This window comes from Anolis carolinensis, chromosome 2 (assembly GCF_035594765.1).
Source record: "Anolis carolinensis isolate JA03-04 chromosome 2, rAnoCar3.1.pri, whole genome shotgun sequence".
In the NCBI taxonomy this organism is placed as follows: Eukaryota; Metazoa; Chordata; class Lepidosauria; order Squamata; family Dactyloidae; genus Anolis; species Anolis carolinensis.
This window is the reverse complement of record NC_085842.1, coordinates 97,685,274-97,702,895: the sequence shown is the minus strand read 5'-3', so window position 1 is coordinate 97,702,895 and position 17,622 is coordinate 97,685,274. Positions and strand designations below refer to the sequence as shown.

The 17,622-nt window shown below is 40.8% G+C and overlaps 1 protein-coding gene across 5 annotated transcripts in view; it reads right to left on the bottom strand.

Annotated features, from left to right (window-relative positions):
• Positions 1-17,622, bottom strand: part of tnip1 (TNFAIP3 interacting protein 1) — a 73,410-nt gene that overhangs the window by 47,691 nt on the left and 8,097 nt on the right. The window contains exon 2 of one of the 5 annotated variants that reach the window (XM_016991491.2): positions 8,931-9,025. The exons of the other annotated variants lie outside the window; for them this stretch is intronic. The gene's annotated coding sequence lies outside the window, so the exon portion shown is untranslated. The remainder of the gene's footprint in view (positions 1-8,930; positions 9,026-17,622) is intronic. 5 annotated transcript variants of the gene reach the window in all.

Here is a 17,622-nt window from a genome sequence, read left to right as displayed (position 1 = left end):
ACGCAAGCATTTCCCAGTTTGCTCAACCTGCCTATATCAGGATTCAGGAATGCAAGGGATTTTCCAGCTCAGAGTTGAAGTTACGCTGGATCCACAAACAGAACATCGATTAGATCTCCGGTGGTTAGGGGAGTGGGGGGAATTCCCCCCCTACAAAGGAGAATTTAAGAACAATTAGCCATACTTTAAACATACTTATTCTGTTTAGTGAAATGTCTCCCTTTAGACTGACTTTTTTATATTTGTCCTGTTATATCCTTTATTTTAGATTTATTGCTGTGAAGACCTTTTGGCAAGAAGGGTAGTAAAGGTCCAATTGCATTTGGCAGAATACTGATGACATGAGACTTTTTCATCATATCAGCATATTCACAAATATGTCATATGATGCTAAAAGGGGAAAGATAAAGGAGTTTGCATGACCACATCTATGTTCAAAGGGTCCCTACAATGTTAGATTATGTTAGCTCTCTCAGCATGAACAAAGACTCCCAAATTGTTCTTCCTTAGCATTCTTCCTGTAGCAGGAAAGGTATGAGCAGTATAGTCATGTAGGACAATATCAAGTATCCATTGTGAATGAGTCATTGCTTTTGTCTATTTGCTCTACAGTATTTAAGGTATGAATCCACATTTCAGTTTTGAAAGTAAAGAGCACTGTGTTAAAATATAAGCATGTGACAACTCTTATAGTCACTTTCAATATATGATTGTGAAAGAAGTTGGATTGTGAACAAAGTTGACCCGGGGGGGGGGGGGGATCAACTCTTAAAATGGTTATAAGAGAAGAGTTTTATGAAAACAATGGTCTGCTATAAAGACGAATGAATGGATTCTAGAGCAAATCAAGTTTGGATTCTAGAGTAAATCAAGCCTGGATTCTCATTAGAAGCCAAGATGACTAAATTGTGGCTATAATTCTTTGGACATGTGAGACAATTTTTATCTTTTCCAGTCAGTCACATGAGACAATGCCAGTGGAAAATTCAAGTATTCTGGAAGGCAGAGGGGGAAAAAAAGAAAAGTAGCACTTTCTGTAGATTGATTAAATAAAGAAAACGATGGCCCTGAAATTGTAAGACTTGTGCAGGGCAGTTGTTGACTGGGGCTCCTGAACGTCTCTCATTTATAGTGTTGCCATAAGTAAATGCTGATTTGATAACAGATAAGAACAAACTCTTAAAGCACAAGATCACTGCATCAAAAGAACTCCAATCAACACAAACTGGTGATAAATGACCTCAGGCTGCTCTTCATTTCCCAACTGTTCATTGCTGTGATTTAATGTAGGGAGTTTCCCTTCAAGGAAACCACCACATTTTTTAATATGAAAGACTTTGAAAAGAAATGAAAGAGAAGAATCCTGCTTCCGATATTCTTCTCAATAAGGTGGCCACTTAGAGGTCACCTGTAAAAGAAAAACAAATGCATCACAAGATAAGAGGGTGAAGAAAGACATCTATGTGCATAAAGGGTACTTTTTACACATAAAAGTAAACTTTTTTATCGCAAATTGAGAATATACTGCAAGTCACTTCTGGTGTGAGAGAATCAGCTGTCTACAGAGACATTGCTCAGGGGACTCCTGGTGAGCAGTTCAACTGGCACAAGGGTTTAACCCAGGGATCCCCAAACTAAAGCCCGCAGGCCGGATGCATCCCTCTAAGGCCATTTACCTGACCACTGCCCCAAACTAAGGCCCATGGGCCAGATGCAGCCCTCCAAGGTAATTTACCTGGCCACTGTCCTAAACTTTTGACTTAGGGTGACCTAAGTCTGAAACGACTTGAAGGCACACAACAACAATAATTCTAGATTTGGACTATTTCATCATAATCCGATCCCTAAACAGTCTGGGGGACCATGAACAGTCTGGGGGCCCTCCACTTAAGAAGTTTGAGGACCCTTGGTTTAACCCATTGTGCCACCACGGCAATGAAGCAAACGGAGAAAAAGCAAAGTGAGAAATTTGCACATACACACACAAGAATATTTCAAAATCTATACATAGAGAGATATATACATAGACAATCTAAACAAATACATTTTGAAATAAATACTGTTGCTCATACAGCAAAGCAAAACATCAGGTTGTAGCGAGAAAGTTTGTGGATGGGCAAACTCAAAATCCCTGCTCTCCCTTCAAAGGGATCCTTAAACTTGAAATGTGGCTTAGACTGGGCTCCTCTTTTCCCTGGCTGTCCTTTAACTTTGCATTTGAAGTGGGGCAGCCTTTTCAGTGGCTTATGAGGAAAGACGAAGGCACACAGAATGTAAACAACCCTTTCTTGCTCTTTAGGAAAACTTAGTGGGGAGGCAGGTTGGGCTCCTGCCTCCCCACTAGGGGAGGAAGGGATCTTTTCGGGTAAGTGCTGGTTTTGTAGAAGTTGGGACTCATCAAACTCAGTATAACTCATCAGAATGTCTTGACCACGCTTGGATTTGGAGGTGGGGTCTTAGGATTTTGGTTTGGTTTACAAAAAGGCAAAAACAGAAATGGTCAGATATGCATGCCTTGGTGGCTAGCAGGTAGTTTTTCTAAGCTATTGTCAGGACTACAAGAGACCCAGCCAAGATGATTGTATTCTATTAGACCACCTAAAACCAAAGACATTTTGTAGGGTGTCATTGTTTAAAATCACTACTGGAATGGTACCTCATTGACATTTTTACCTACTTCATTGTCTTCTTATGATAATTGGTGATGATTTAGTAGACCAAGATATTGAAAATTCAAGAGAGAAAAGTGCTGGGGCATCCCTACAATCAGACTGTTTCCTAAAGAGACTTATTTCCCCTTTTCTGCTTTGCTTTACCAATACTACCCTTTATAATCCTAGGAGGTACAGATGTATGGGTTGGGCTATTTATTTTCTCTTTCTCGTGCCCAAATTAATATTTATGCCTCTTGACACACCAACAAACTAAATACAAGCATGCCAAGAAAGCAGAATGGATCTTTTACAACAGGAAGATGAAGCAGTTTGTTGAATAATTAGTGAAGATGTGGCGACCTAGAGAAAAAAAAACCTGGGCACAGAAACTTTCTCACAGACCTGTCCCCAGCAGGGAAAAGGTTTATATTACCCTAATTTTTCCTATTCTAATATAGATCTTTGTGTCTCTAACATGCACATATGACGAATACAGACATATCTGTGGTAACAGAAAAACCCTGACCGCAACATGTAGCGCTATAAGGGGAAGTAAGCTTTCAAAAAAACAGTTAGCTATTTACCTGGAAGTAGAGAAAACCCAAACCCCTTAGCATTCATGGGGTTGCCACAACTCAACAGGCAACCTGAAAGATGCAAACATGAAGAACACTAGGAGCTGAGGATATGTCACAGGACATTGTATGAACAGGAACAGAAGAAGAGCAAGCTGTGTAACCAGTGCCAGATTTATCATTGTGCTTAGGTATGCCTAAGTACAGGGCCCCGTTGGCCAGGGGGCCCATCTTCCTACCTCCAAAATGTTTTTACGATGGATTTTGCCTATGTGGTGCAGTTCTAAATTTGAAGGTATTCTGTTTCGGAGTGATTCCAGACATAATGACAGAGTTGATAAGTCTATGGGATAGTTCCTAAAAGCAAGCAGTGTAGATCTACCAGGCCTACCTCCTTCAGGGCCCAAGAAAGGAAGGGGCTTCATCATTGAACGAGCACAGGGCCTCATCTGTCCTAAATCCAGAACTGTGTGTAGCCCCATCAACACCCCCATGTAAGAGGGCTGAGGAATAATGTAAAACATAATATGTTTTAATTGTCAGAGAGGAATTATGACTTGTTTGGAGCTAAGCAACATATTGTGAAGCAAAGGAAACAATGGTAAAACACCTGAGTGGAGGTGGTGTTATGCAGAAATAATTATCCCAAAGGCACCAGATCCTGTCTGATCTTGGAAGTTAAACAGGGTCAGTCCTTGTTAGTAATTGGATGAGAGGCTACCAATCACTATTAAGTGCTGTAGGAAGGAACTGGGAAAATCACTTTTGAGTATTCCTTGCCAAAGAAAGCCTTATGAAATCCATTTGGTCACCATCAGTCATCATGCAACCTGAAGGTGCCATAAGCTCCGAATATTTTAAATCGTTTTATTGTTTGTATTATTTGACTAAGATATACTCATTTGAGAATTTGGTCACAATGTTAAACACCCAAACCCAAATTACAACACATTTGCTCACTCTGTTTTAGGGAACGTTGGGTCTCTAAATACTAAGTGAGGGAGTAGTTTGAAATTTTGTGCAGGCAAATTTGGTGCAAGCAAATCAAAAAGTTCAAAACTAAACTAAGGACTCATTTGTTTGCCCAAGTGTTTTTCTGATCACATACCCAGCTAGTTGCCTCTTGTAATTTTGACAAAATACTATATTTTTTCACATTTGCACTGATTGGCTTCATTGTGCTCCCAGATCTTTTTTAAAAAAATGAAGCACTAGGTGAAGTTGTTTTCAAATATCATAAATTAACTAACTAGGATGGATCTGACAGCAAACTACCAGTTTGAATGTACTACCAAGGACCTTGACAAGGTCTATTGATTTCACTCAACCAGGCTTCCTCATGTCCTACAACAGATATTATTTGGGGGGCTAGAAATGATGAACCTTTTAGTTCTGCAAGCTGGTTGTTTGATCCTGGCTTACAGACACCCACACAAAGCCCTCCTCCATTAGAGAGATTTTACATGGTTTAGGAAATGGCAATTATTATGAAAGGGATTCTGACAAACCCATCTGCATTTCAATCTTCTGCATGTGACAGATTTCATAAATTACCTTACTTTGCACATTAAACACTTAATAAACTGATCAAAGAAGAGACTGCATATCTAAGTCCTGCTGAAAATGAAGCAGAAAGTGTCCCAAACTACTGAGACCGAGTCACTGACTCTCCAGGTGACACATGAGTAAAGCAGCTATTTCTGGAGAACGTCATCAGCTGACAGGAAGCTGATCGAGAAAGGCAGCCTCTATCTGTGTCTGCCTTCATGCATGTGTGTGTCGACCTTTGAGCATGTTATTTCCATAGTCACTGACAATATCCTCAGCAGTAGAGAACATTCTAATGCACATTCGATATGTGCATTTTTTCCTTCAATTTCCTTCCTATTAATTTCAAAATTGTATTGAGGGGGGATCTTTTAAAATATACAATTATGTTATTATAGTGATGCTTCATTCCAAATAAATATCAGGGTGGCATGAGATGCCATGATCTGATACAATGCATAATTATCATGATCAACTTGTTAAGAAATCTGCAGTTTTAATCAGAATTTGATAAGAGTGATGTTTTTTTTTTGGTGTCAGGAGCAACCTGAGTTGTTTCTGGGGTGAGAGAATTGGCCGTCTGGGTTATTTGAAAAAGTCAATTTTTAATTGTTCAAAATGCTTAAGTTTGTGGGTGAACTACAACTCACATCATGCCAGGTGAACCCCGAGAAACTCTATCAGTACTTAAAGTTTGTTATGTTGGGTAAGTGTGCTCTCTAGATGCATCATCAGTGGGGTTCAGTGTGCTCTCTGGTTGTAGGGTAAACTACAACTCCTACTATGGTGAGTCAGTCCCCTCAAACCCCTCCAGTAGGCTGAGTTAGTCATGGGGGTTCTGTGTGCCAAGTTTGGTCCAGGTCCATCATCAGTGGAGCTCAGTTTTCCATTGTAGGTGAACTACAACTTCCAGAAAGGAAGACCAGTTCCCCCAAACCCCTCCAGTAATCAAATTTTGACATATCAGGTCTGTATGCCAAGTTTGGTCCAAATTCGTCGGTGTTTGGGTTCACAGTGCTCTCTGTATGTAGGTGAACTACAACTCCTACAAATCAAGGTGAATTTTCCCCAAAGACCTCCAGTATTTTTTTCTGGTCATGGGGCTCTGTGTGCCAAGTTTGGTCCAATGCCATCTTTGGTGGGGTTCAGAGTGCTTCTTGATTGCAGGTGAACTATAAATCCCAGTACCTAGAAATTCAAAATGTCCAGGCCAATTCCCCTCAAAACCCACTAGTATTCAAATGTGGGCATATCGGGTATGCAGGCCAAGTATGGTTCAGATCTATCATGGTTTGTGTTCACAGTGTGCTCTGGATGTAGGTAAACTACAACTTCTATAAATCCCTCCAAAGACCTCCAGTATTTTTTGTTGGTCATGGGGGTTCTTTGTGTCAAGTTAGTTCCAGGTCCATCATTGGTGGAGTTCAGAGTGCTCCTAGATTGCCTGTGAACTATACAGTCCTGTCCCTACAACTCCTATAAATCACTGTGAATTATCCCCAAACCTCTCGAGTATGTTCAGTTGCTGATCAATTTCTCTGTTTGCTGTGTGCCACAGAAAAGAATAGGAAAGGGTTAAGGGAGAGGCAGTGGGCTGGGTCATGCAAATTCCACACCAATTGAGATAGTAAGGAACAGTGGAATGTCTGTGGTGGAGGAAAAACAGAAAATCTAGGATGAAATTGTCCCCTTATGAAAGCCTTCATTTGGGTGGTGGGCAGGATGGTGTTTGTGGAGGATATAGGCAGAGCTCTTGAACATGTTCATGGCGCATGCTGTAACCTGCAATGTCATTGGTGGGAGAGCCATTGGTGTCTCCTGAGTAGTGGGACCTATAGCTGTTTGTGGTAATGGGAGCCTGTCTGTGTAAGTGGGCACCCCAGCCACATACACACATACATATTTTCACTTGTATTATGTGTATAGATATATTGCAATGAATTAAAATCTCACACCACTAAATTAGTCCTGATATATCATTTTTGTTTCTCTGCAGTCACTCAAAACTATAAACATGATTAACCTATATGACATATTACATCAAAAAGGAGCTGTTGCAAAAAGATCTTTGGAATATGCAAACTCAACAGTTAACTCAACTTCACCCAAAGGTTGGAAACTTGCTATTGAAATGTAAATTGTTAGATAAGCTGTAAATAGTAATACTCTGTTTCCCCAAATATAAGACAGTGTCTTATATTAATTTTTGCTCCCAAAGATGTGCTAGGTCTTATTTTCAAGGGATGTCTTATTTTTCCATGAAGAAAAATTTATATTTATTGTTGAACAAAACAACCCCCGAACATTTATTATATACTGTACAGTAGTTGTCACCACAAACCAGCATAACCAGGCAAACTGAATCCTATCAAGAATTTCTTGTTACTACCACTATTTCCATGTACAACAATCTATAGTACGTACATTTACCAATCCTGTATGCTCTGGTGTTCTGTTCAGTGGGCATGCTTCCAAACAACTTTGCTAGGTCTTACTTTCAGGAGAGGCCTTATATTTAGCAACTCAGCAAAACCTCTATTAGGTCTTATTTTCAGGGGGTGTATGATTTTTGGGGAAACAGGGTATGCTACTACTAATTCTGAAATTAAAAATATTTCTAAGAAATTCTGGATTCCTTTTAAAAAATAACAACAACCATACCTCCTTATTGGTAACAGAATGACAAAGCAGCATGAAATTTTCCATCATGAACATTTCTAGTTTCTAAAAATATCCTTTAAAGCTGTCATTCTTATCCCTGTTTTGGTTACATATGTGATGGAGAATGTAATCAAATTTGTGAAATCTCTTGCAAAAAAAGAAAGCACTTAAATACCAATTTCAAGGAATCATAAAGCACATAATATGGGAGAGGGGAATAGCATCTTAATCACAGGCCCCTTGAAGCCTTTCCAAACCCCCCCCCCCCCCTAATTCGCAAAATCTGGTTAAAAATCATGAGAAATTTAGTTGTGACACACACTATCATTTCCTCTTACTAGTAGAATAGGCATTTCTAATGCTTTTCTTACCAAAAAAGGATAATCTGCACTCCTCATAACTATTCCAAGCCCTCTCCCTTGAACTTTAAAAACTCAGGAGAAACTGCATTACTCGTATACGAACCAAAGAGGCAGACACTTTCAATAAATTGCCAGTGGACAGGTCGCAAAGGCTGGATGTATACTGCACTGCCACAGAATGCAGTTCAAACTGCATTATATGGGTCTATACTATACATATAAAGCAATTCCAGATTACATTATATGGCCATGTATATCCAACAAGATTAGGGGCCACGGTGGCGCAGTGAATTAAACCACTGAGCTGCAGAACTTGCTGGTCAGAAGGTTGGTGGTTCGAATCCATGGGACGGGTGAGCTCCCATTGTTAGCTTCAGCTCCTGCCAAACTAGCAGTACGAAAGCATGCAAATGTGAGTAAATCGAAAGATACCATTTCAGCGGGAATGTAACAGCACTCCATGCAGTCATGCCAGCCACATGACCTAGGAGGTGTCTACGGAAAACGCCGGCTCTTTGACTTAGAAATGGAGATGAGCACCACTCCCCAGAGCCGGACTCGGCTGGACTTAATGTCAAGGGGAAACCTTTACCTTTGCTATCCAACAAGAGATTGCAGCTACATGAGCTCAGCTTACAACTGTTTTTCTGCCCTCCAGATTTTTCTGTTGTCAAATTCTTTCTCTTGCAGATATGCTATATTGACAAGGAAGAAACTAGTAGGCAAAACCTTAGGATATTCAATCAATAGCTTATGGCTTTTGCAAACAAGTACAGCCAGTTCATGATGCTATAGAATAAAGAAATTCTTCAAATAAAGATCTTAACGTCTCTATCTTATTTTGAGAATCTCCTAGTTTGCCTGATTTTGCTCTTACAGTGAGAGTGTGCCCAAGCCTCAGAAAATGAGTAAATAGTATCCCATATGATAAGGGGATGGCGGCATACATGTTTAATTGTGAAGGTTCAACCTTCAGATACAAGAGTATGCAGTCGAATCAACTATGGCAGGCTAAACAACATTCCTCAGGCACTACACAGAAACTCTATACAGAAAATCCAACAGACTAATAGTGGAATCCTATGCATGCGTTATCATAGGTGAGTCCAACTATGTTCGGTAATACTTACTTCCAGGGAAGCTTTCCCAAGTTGCAGTCTCAGTCAAGTATGAATATGATGGAGTTTCCCAATCAGACCTCATAAATTTGACTGAAACAGGAGTCCTGAAATAAAATAACTTTTATTGCTACAAGATGGATAGAAAAAAACAAAGGTGGACAAATCTCTTTTATGTGGTACTTGCCTTCTATCGTTTTGACAACCATTTATTAATGTTTTCAATGATGTCTGATTAGTTGGGGACACTTTTTAAAAAATGAGTGAATTGATTTTAAGCAACTGAACAACACAACTACTAAATATTATTGTAAGAATGGGCTTTGATTCAGTGAATTTGTGAAGAATATGATTAACAATGTGTGACAAAATAGAGAACAGCCTTAAAACTCAAATTAAATTGTATATATATTTATATCTATATAGAGAGGGAGGGAGGGGGAGAGAGGGAGGGAGAGAGATGTTCAGAACCACCACAAAAACAAGTTCTAAAACCAGTTTAAAGGCCATAGAAAACAATACAGTCTTAGCTACCCATCAGAATCTGAACAGGATATGAGCTATCTTGCCTGGCCTTATGAAAGAATCCTATAGTTTGAGTGCTGTGATAACCCCAACCTGACATTTCTTGGCCATTTCCACATTCATTCTATCAAAATAGTCCAAGGAACACACTTGCCCACATCCACATAGTGACATTGTTCACACTCGGTGAATGGTGAGACATCTAAACACTATTCATAGAATCATAGAATCATAGAATAGTAGAGTTGGAAGAGAACTCATGGGCCATCCAGTCCAACCCCCTGCCAAGAGGCAGGAAATCGCATTCAAAGCACCCCCGACAGATGGCCATCCAGCCTCTGCTTAAAAGCCTCCAACACAGGGGAGAGAGTTCCACTGTCGAACAGCCCTCACAGTGAGGAAGTTCTTCCTGATGTTCAGGTGGAATCTCCTTTCCTGTAGTTTGAAGCCATTGTTCCGTGTCCTAGTCTGCAGGGCAGCAGAAAACAATCTTGCTCCCTCCTCCCTATGACTTCCCTTCACGTATTTGTACATGGCTGTCATGTCTCCTCTCAGCCTTCTCTTTTGCAGGCTAAACATGCCTAGTTCTTTAAGCCGCTCCTCATAGGGCTTGTTCTCCAGACCTTTGATCATTTTAGTTGCCCTCCTCTGGACGCTTTCCAGCTTGTCAACATTTCCCTTCAACTGTGGTGCCCAGAATTGGACACAGTATTCCAGGTGTGGTCTGACCAAGGCAGAATAGAGGGGGAGCATGACTTCCCTGGATCTAGACGCTATTCCCCTATTGATGCAGGCCAGAATCCCGTTGGCTTTTTTAGCTGCTGCATCACATTGTTGGCTCATGTTTAACTTGTTGTCTACGAGGACTCCAAGGTCTTTTTCGCACACACTATTCTTCACGAAAACTCAGAGAACTAAAAGCTAGTAGTACAACATTCTGAAATCCCATAAAAAAAAAACACAGGTCCCACACCAATGAAAAGGGAAAGTTCAAAGTGATAAAAATAGAGTTGAGCAATCATCCATGTATCTGCCTCTTTCAGGGATTTCATGGATGGAGCTGAGGTAGCGCAATCGGTTAAATCCTTGTGCCAGCTGAACTGCTGACCTGGTTGGGTTGCTGACCTGAAGGTTGCCGGTTCGAATCTGTGAGATGGGGTTAGCTCCCATATGTGAAATCTAGCTTGCGGGGGCATGAGAGAAGCCTCCCAGCTAACACATCCAGGCATCCACTGGGCAACGTCTCTGTAGACGGCCAATACTCTCAAACCAGAAGCCACTTGCAGTATGTTCTCAAGTTGCTTCTGAGACGATAAAAAAATGGATTTGGATTTGTGCATGGATCCTGTTATTTGCAGACAAAAGAGCACATGGTGAACAGGAGAAACCCCATCCTTCACATCATATTGTCTGAGATAGTTTTCTCGCAATCCAGCTGTAGCGCCAGGAATTACTTGGGCTAGAAAACAATACTGAAAGAAAAAACATGCTAACAAAGTAAGCTAAGATAGGTTTCACTTTCCTTTCTGGAGTACTCCTCCCCTTTAAACACACATACTCTTTATGTCAAGAAAGGTAGAGGCACTTATGGCTTTGCCCTGTTGACAAGCCAGTCTGCCAGATCCTATCTGTTCCCCAAAATTAATCTTTAACAAATGTGTGGGACAGGCCACCTTTACAGGTTGTCTTTGTTTTAGGACCTCTTCACATGTTTTTTTTTTTTTTGCTCCTTTTTCCATTTCTGGAAAGGAACCCACCCACATTCCTCCTGTAGTGGAGGTTAAGCATCACTCCAAAGGAACTACCCACACTTTCCTCTCCTTTTCCCCATATTGATGTCGAGCACACAAGCGTCCGCACTCCATTGCTTTGACACACAACTGATCATTGTCAGGAGTTCCACAGGCTCATAGGAATCCTGAATTTCCACTCCAAGATAGGATTTGGTCACCCAGAAACATTGTATCCTCTCTTCAAAGCAGCTACAGTAGCTGAAAACCGCAGGCAGCCACTCTCAATTAAGCCTCCATTGTCGTTTGCTACGTATTTACCAAGACTAATAAATTGTATCCATTTCTGCTTTCACTTCCAAGCCTGCAAAAGAGCTCCTTTTGCAGATTCCTCTCACAACCCAAAAATTCCCGAGCCACGGATCTCCGCCGGCTTGGCCAAGGTGGTCCAGAACTGCCTCAGGAACAAGGGAACACTTTTTCCAACTGCTGACATGGAAACCCACTAGGCCCCTGTATCTGCGACTTAATGGATTCACTCTGGACCAATTTCATTTCACTCCGGAACACTTTTAAAACTAAACTGCTATCTCATTTTTTGCCGCAATGGCCCTGGTCCCCCTTCTGACAGATGAATTGGCTCCCTTTCATGAATGAGTTGCCTTTTTATGAATGAGCATGGGCAATGCAACCTGAAATGTCCTTTTGTGCCTTCCTATGAACTCTTAAGGTATCGGGGACTCCCTTCCCCCTTTCCCTGCATGAACCCCTTGTATCTTTTGTGCCCTCTCCCAGTTCTAGGAGAACCCCAAAAAGCCTTTTTGCCTGATGGGCTGCTGGGGAACTTCTGGGATCCCTTTTCTTTGTCCCCCATGGGAAACACAGGGGAAATCAGAGCACCCTGAAAGTCCCATGGATAAATGCTTGCGTTTGTCTCCCAACACATGGGGATGCTGGATCTCGTGTTTCTCCCCCACTGTGAGTCCCACATGTGTCATTCTTTATGATATCTTGCCTCTTATAAAATGAAGCACAGTGACCCTGATGTGAACATTTGGCCAGCATACCATCCTGACCTGGGTGCCACCAGCCTGCCCCAGGCCATATGGATTATCATGAACATCATCTGGAAGTAACACAATGGACCCTTTCTTAAGCTTTAGAGGGCAAAGCCTGACCACTTGAGAATTGAGCAACCTTTGAACATTCCAATCATTCCACATAAATGGCTTATCTCCTCTGTGAGGAGGCAAGGATATGCCGCAGTTGTTAAAACAATGCAATTTCCCTTCCTTGGACTCTGAATCATTTAATCCCATCAAGACTGCTGTTGCTACTGCCCTTTTGGGCAAAGGAACTGGCATCTAAGTGTCAGACCCCTATTCAAGGGACTTGTTATTTCAATCGGTGTATCAATAGTCAGGTCTGGCTAGCAGGGCCCTGGGGCTCTTGCTGGACCGCTTGACAACAGATCCAACATAGGGTCACTCATTAATCCTTTCATCAACATATGATTGCCTTTATTTCTCCTGCTCCCATGCCTCCATCTCCCCATTGGCCAGCCAGGGAGAGACGTCACAGGCGGAGCTCGCACTCTCATTGGCCAAGGTGCATGAGACTTCAGATCACTCCTCCTGACTTCTGACATCACGGACTTCCCTGGCCAATCAGAGTGAAGCCGGTCGGGTGGGCGGGAGCAGGAAATTCAAAAAGCAAAAAGTATAAAACATGGAATTTCTTGTATAATGGTATGCCAGTTCCTTTTGCAACTTATTGAACATTCATCCTGCTTCAGCTGAACCAGAATAAACTCAGTGAACTTTGCTTTGAACCTTGATGAGCCTTTTTATTGGGGAATAGGGAAATCTTTATTTGCTTCTCACAAGCTCGCCAGGTGTTGCGCAACCCTCCTTCTGGAGTCTTGTGCTGGTCTCTATTTCTATTGAGACTCCCCAAATCTTTTATCTCCATATCAATATGATGGGGGAAAGGGCAATGGGGCAACATGCTTTGCCGTCCTTTCGCCCACCTGAAGGGGACTGGGACAGGCCTGTACCCACCATATGATGGAGAAGGAGAGATGGGGGAAGGAGGGAGAGCACGCAGGGCACCACAAGGCAAAACGGCATGGCATATGAAGAGGTCCTAAGATAAAGAGGGGGAGAGAGATGAAGAAATACTTCTTTCAAAATTAAGCTGTTGGCAGGAAAGAGCACACCTCCTCACACTGAAGTCATGAGACAGTCATGTCTGTAGAAACCACAAAGGAATTGACTACTGCCCACCTATTTCTCTGCTTTGCCCACTGTCAATCAGGGGAGAGAGAAAAGGAGAGAGGGAGAAGACACTTTTATAAATTAAAAAAAACTGGAGGAAGGGAATTTTTGGAAAGCAGAATGTCTATTGTACAGCTTTTGGAATAAGATAAGATCGTGGATGCTTTCTTCCAAGTTATATATCACAGGTGGGGTGATCTATGTGCAACTTGCAGTGAATTAGCAAAGGTTTATGATGATGGCCAACTGCCTAACAATTGCAGTAAATGAAAAGCCATTTCTCCTAAATTATCTCATCAAAACACAATGCTAAAAAGCCTAAGTATCTTAAAAGGGAACTAGATCCCATCTGATTTTGAGAACTGAGATGATTCCTAGTGAACCACATAGCTATGATCCTAAGGTCTTCCCACCCATCTTTAAAATCTTCCTATAAAATAAATACACATTCCAGTTTTATGAAATTACTCTTGTTCTGGCTCTACAGTTTTGCTCAGTTTTTGTACTTTTTTTGTGTGTGTCAGGAGTGACTTGCGCCAAGTTGCTTCTGGTGTGAGAGAATTGGCCATCTGCAAGGACGTTGCTCAGGGAATGCCCGGATGTTTTGATGTTTTTACCATCCTTGTGGGAGGCTTCTCTCATGTCCCCGCATGGAGCTGGAGCTGATAGAGGGAGCTCATCCACGCTCTCCCAGGGTTGGATTCGAACCTGGCAGCCTTCAGGTCAGCTACCCAACCTTCAAGTCACAAGGCTTTAACCCACTATGCCACCGGGGGCTCCTAGTTTTTGTACTCAATGGTAACTCTACAATTCTAGTTCATGAAATAACAGAATTAAGAAAAACCAGAGATATGCTACTTCCTACTGTTTTCCACGTTTCCACAGGGTGTTCATGAAGTATTAACAAATGCTGAATTTTCTATCAAATAAAATAAAACCAGAGTTATTTAACAACTGAGAACCAAAATCAGTGGTCCCTTGATATCTACTGGAGTTTGGTTTTAGGATCTTCCATAAAGTTCCATTACATACATTGGAATAGTAAAATATGTTCCTTATATATAAAAGGGGGAGAATTCAAACAAATGCTGGAGAAAGCCCGAAGATCTATGAAATTGATGAAGGGCATGCTTACACATCAAGTGCTCTGTGCACAACAAAATCAAGGTTTGCATTTGAATTTCTTCCAAAAATCTTTCAAATGAGGGATATGGAGGGTTGAATTTCTTTCCTTCTCATATTGGGAGATTTTTGTGGTTTTGAAATAAAATATTATTCTTACCTTCTTGGATAATGCCTCTCCCCCCCCCCCCCCCTGCAAAATGTAGAAAAAAACCCCAGATGACCAAACAAGCCATATTTTTGGCATATGTCACTTGAAGAGAACTATATCCAGGAAATATTCTAGGAAACCACAAAAATATCATTCCAGGCCTACATGGTGCCTGAAATATTCCCCATCATGATTCAAAATATCTGAATGTAATAATGATAAATGACATATTCAAAATGAAAATGAAAGAAAAAGAAGCTATGACTTTCATTGTCATGGGAAAATAAGACAATTAAAAGGTTGCGGGAAGATAATGATAGACTGCTACGAGTCAAAACGAAAAAAATAGGTGTTGGGAAAGAAAAGATATAGTCACAGTTAACACTAAGTTGGTATAAGTATAACAGAACCAAATTTGCAAAAAGGAGAAAGATAAGATCTTAGTACACTAGGATTTTTCGCTCTTCTAACCTCCTAAAAACATTTTTAAAAACAGTCTAAAATAGCTGTTGGAAATCATGTCAAGTTTGCAGTTTTTATTAATATCCATATTGGGGGGTTGCACGTAAAAATATTATCTGCAATTACCTTAAAAACAGGGAAGAAGTATGAGAGTGTGGAAAGAACACAACCGAAAGTAAGTCATAGGAAATTGGAGGAGTCTACTCTTAGCAGACCCACATTGGCAAAGTCAACTCTTTAGTAATTGGAAAGGTGAGCAATATCTTTTTTGATTACATGTTTCCTTCCTCCCACCATCTGATCTCCACAACCTGAAAAGAGATAGATGGAAAGATGGCCTTTGAGATGAAAAGTACAGACCCCACACAAATGCATAATCAGCAAAACCAGCTTAGTAACCAGAGAAGCACTTCATGTGCTTCAGAACATCAAATGTGGTGCTTAAGGCCCCATGAGAATTTCAAAACTCAATTTGCAATCCATCCCTTTTCAGTCTAATAAGATGATCAACATTTGGCATACTGGTACTTGTCACAGCTGGACAAAAAAAAACTTAGGCAATATGAGGCTATTAATATTTATAGATGAACCACAGAGAAAGACATATATGTGAGTGCAAACTCCGCACACACACAATCCAGATTGCAATTACCTTCAAATTTTTTAGGGCTTTGCCCATCGGACATCCTAGTGATTTCAGTCATGAAAAAAATTGAGCAAAGACACAGGAAAGGCAAATAACTGTATCAAAATTTCCTTCTAATCTGTTCTCCTGTATGTGTTGGGCTATAGTATTCACAATTCTTAACTTTTGACCATACAGTCTAACACATTTGGGAATTGAACCCAAAACAATCAAAGGCCAAAGGATCATCACATAACCCTTTGCGTTAAATCATAATCTTCAAATAAAAACACTTAGATGTAGGGGAAGCAGTGTCAGACACATACCGGCCTCCCTTTGTGGCAAGAAAAAAGACTACAAGAACACAAGACCAAGACAATTTATCCATTTCATCTTCAACCATCTTCTGGGTCTATAGATTATGGAAGGTGAAACTGACTCAAACAACAAGACAGAGAGAGCCCAATTCTCAGAAGCTAGGAATCTTCTTTCAGTATGTAGTACTTAACATCTTATATTCAACCTATCCTGCCAAGCTACCAAATGCAATAGATTCATAAACTGATTTGATAACTCTTGAGTAGTCTGATCTACTAGTAGTAGTAAGATGCATGTCAAAAAGAATCTACACCACACCACTACAGCAGTTCAATCTCACTTTAACTATGATGGTTTTGTCTATGGAATTTTGGAATGTATAGTTTTGGGTTATCTAGAATATTCTGCAACATATATCCAGTACCACAATTTAGGAAACTGAAGCTATATTTTCTATGATTCTGTAGTATGAAATCAAGACATTTACAGTGGTACAAAACAGCAGTGACTCTCTAGTGCAGATTCTATGTGCCCCAAATACTGACTCAAATATGATTCTTGTACATAGCTCTGGAATGATTACCTCCCAGGCCAAAGCTTAGCTATCTCCCAAGCCAGTGACTTGTTTGTTCTAATATTTGTTTGTTCTAATCTTCCCAAAATCCCTTAATCCACCTTTCTTCCCTGCACAAAACTGATGGAAAAATCCAACAGTATCTGTCACTGTCAGAATGGCATCTGCCAATAGAGCGGATTCTGTTTTCCCTTGCAAATACATGCAAACCTGCTCTCTATGGAAAGGAGACCCTAGTTCAGAACAGATTGTTGAAAAATATTTGAAAGATCTGTTGTAAAAGTAAAAGTTAGTTTGCTGGGATGCAATTTGAGCCATGAAAGGGTATTTTTTTTATTCAGAGTTTTTTCTATTTTGCACCTGTAACCTAATGAAAGTGAAAAAACCATGAATTTTAAAAACTCATTTTTAACCTATGAGAACATATCTCAATGAATCTCTAGGTCCTACAGCATGACTCTATGGTCAGTGTCTACCAGACGACAACAAGGGAATCATGCTACAAATGCCTAGAGAATGAATCTCGAAGTCTTCAGCACAGCTCTTATAGTCAATCAAAATAATCAAAACATAATTTTGCAAATCTGAAGAGCCACTGTAGTCTGAAAAGTAAGACTACAGGGGATTGCTGGAGTTACGAGTTGGGTCGATACAGGGAATGCTGTGGATGTAGCGTACCTGGATTTCAGTAAGGCCTTCGACAAAGTCCCCCACGACCTTCTGGCAAACAAACTAGTAAAATGTGGGCTAGACAAAACTACGGTTAGGTGGATCTGTAATTGGCTAAGCGAACGAACCCAAAGGGTGCTCACCAATGCGTCGTCTTCATCATGGAAAGAAGTGACAAGTGGAGTGCCGCAGGGCTCCGTCCTGGGCCCGGTTCTGTTCAACATCTTTATTAACGACGTAGACGAAGGGTTA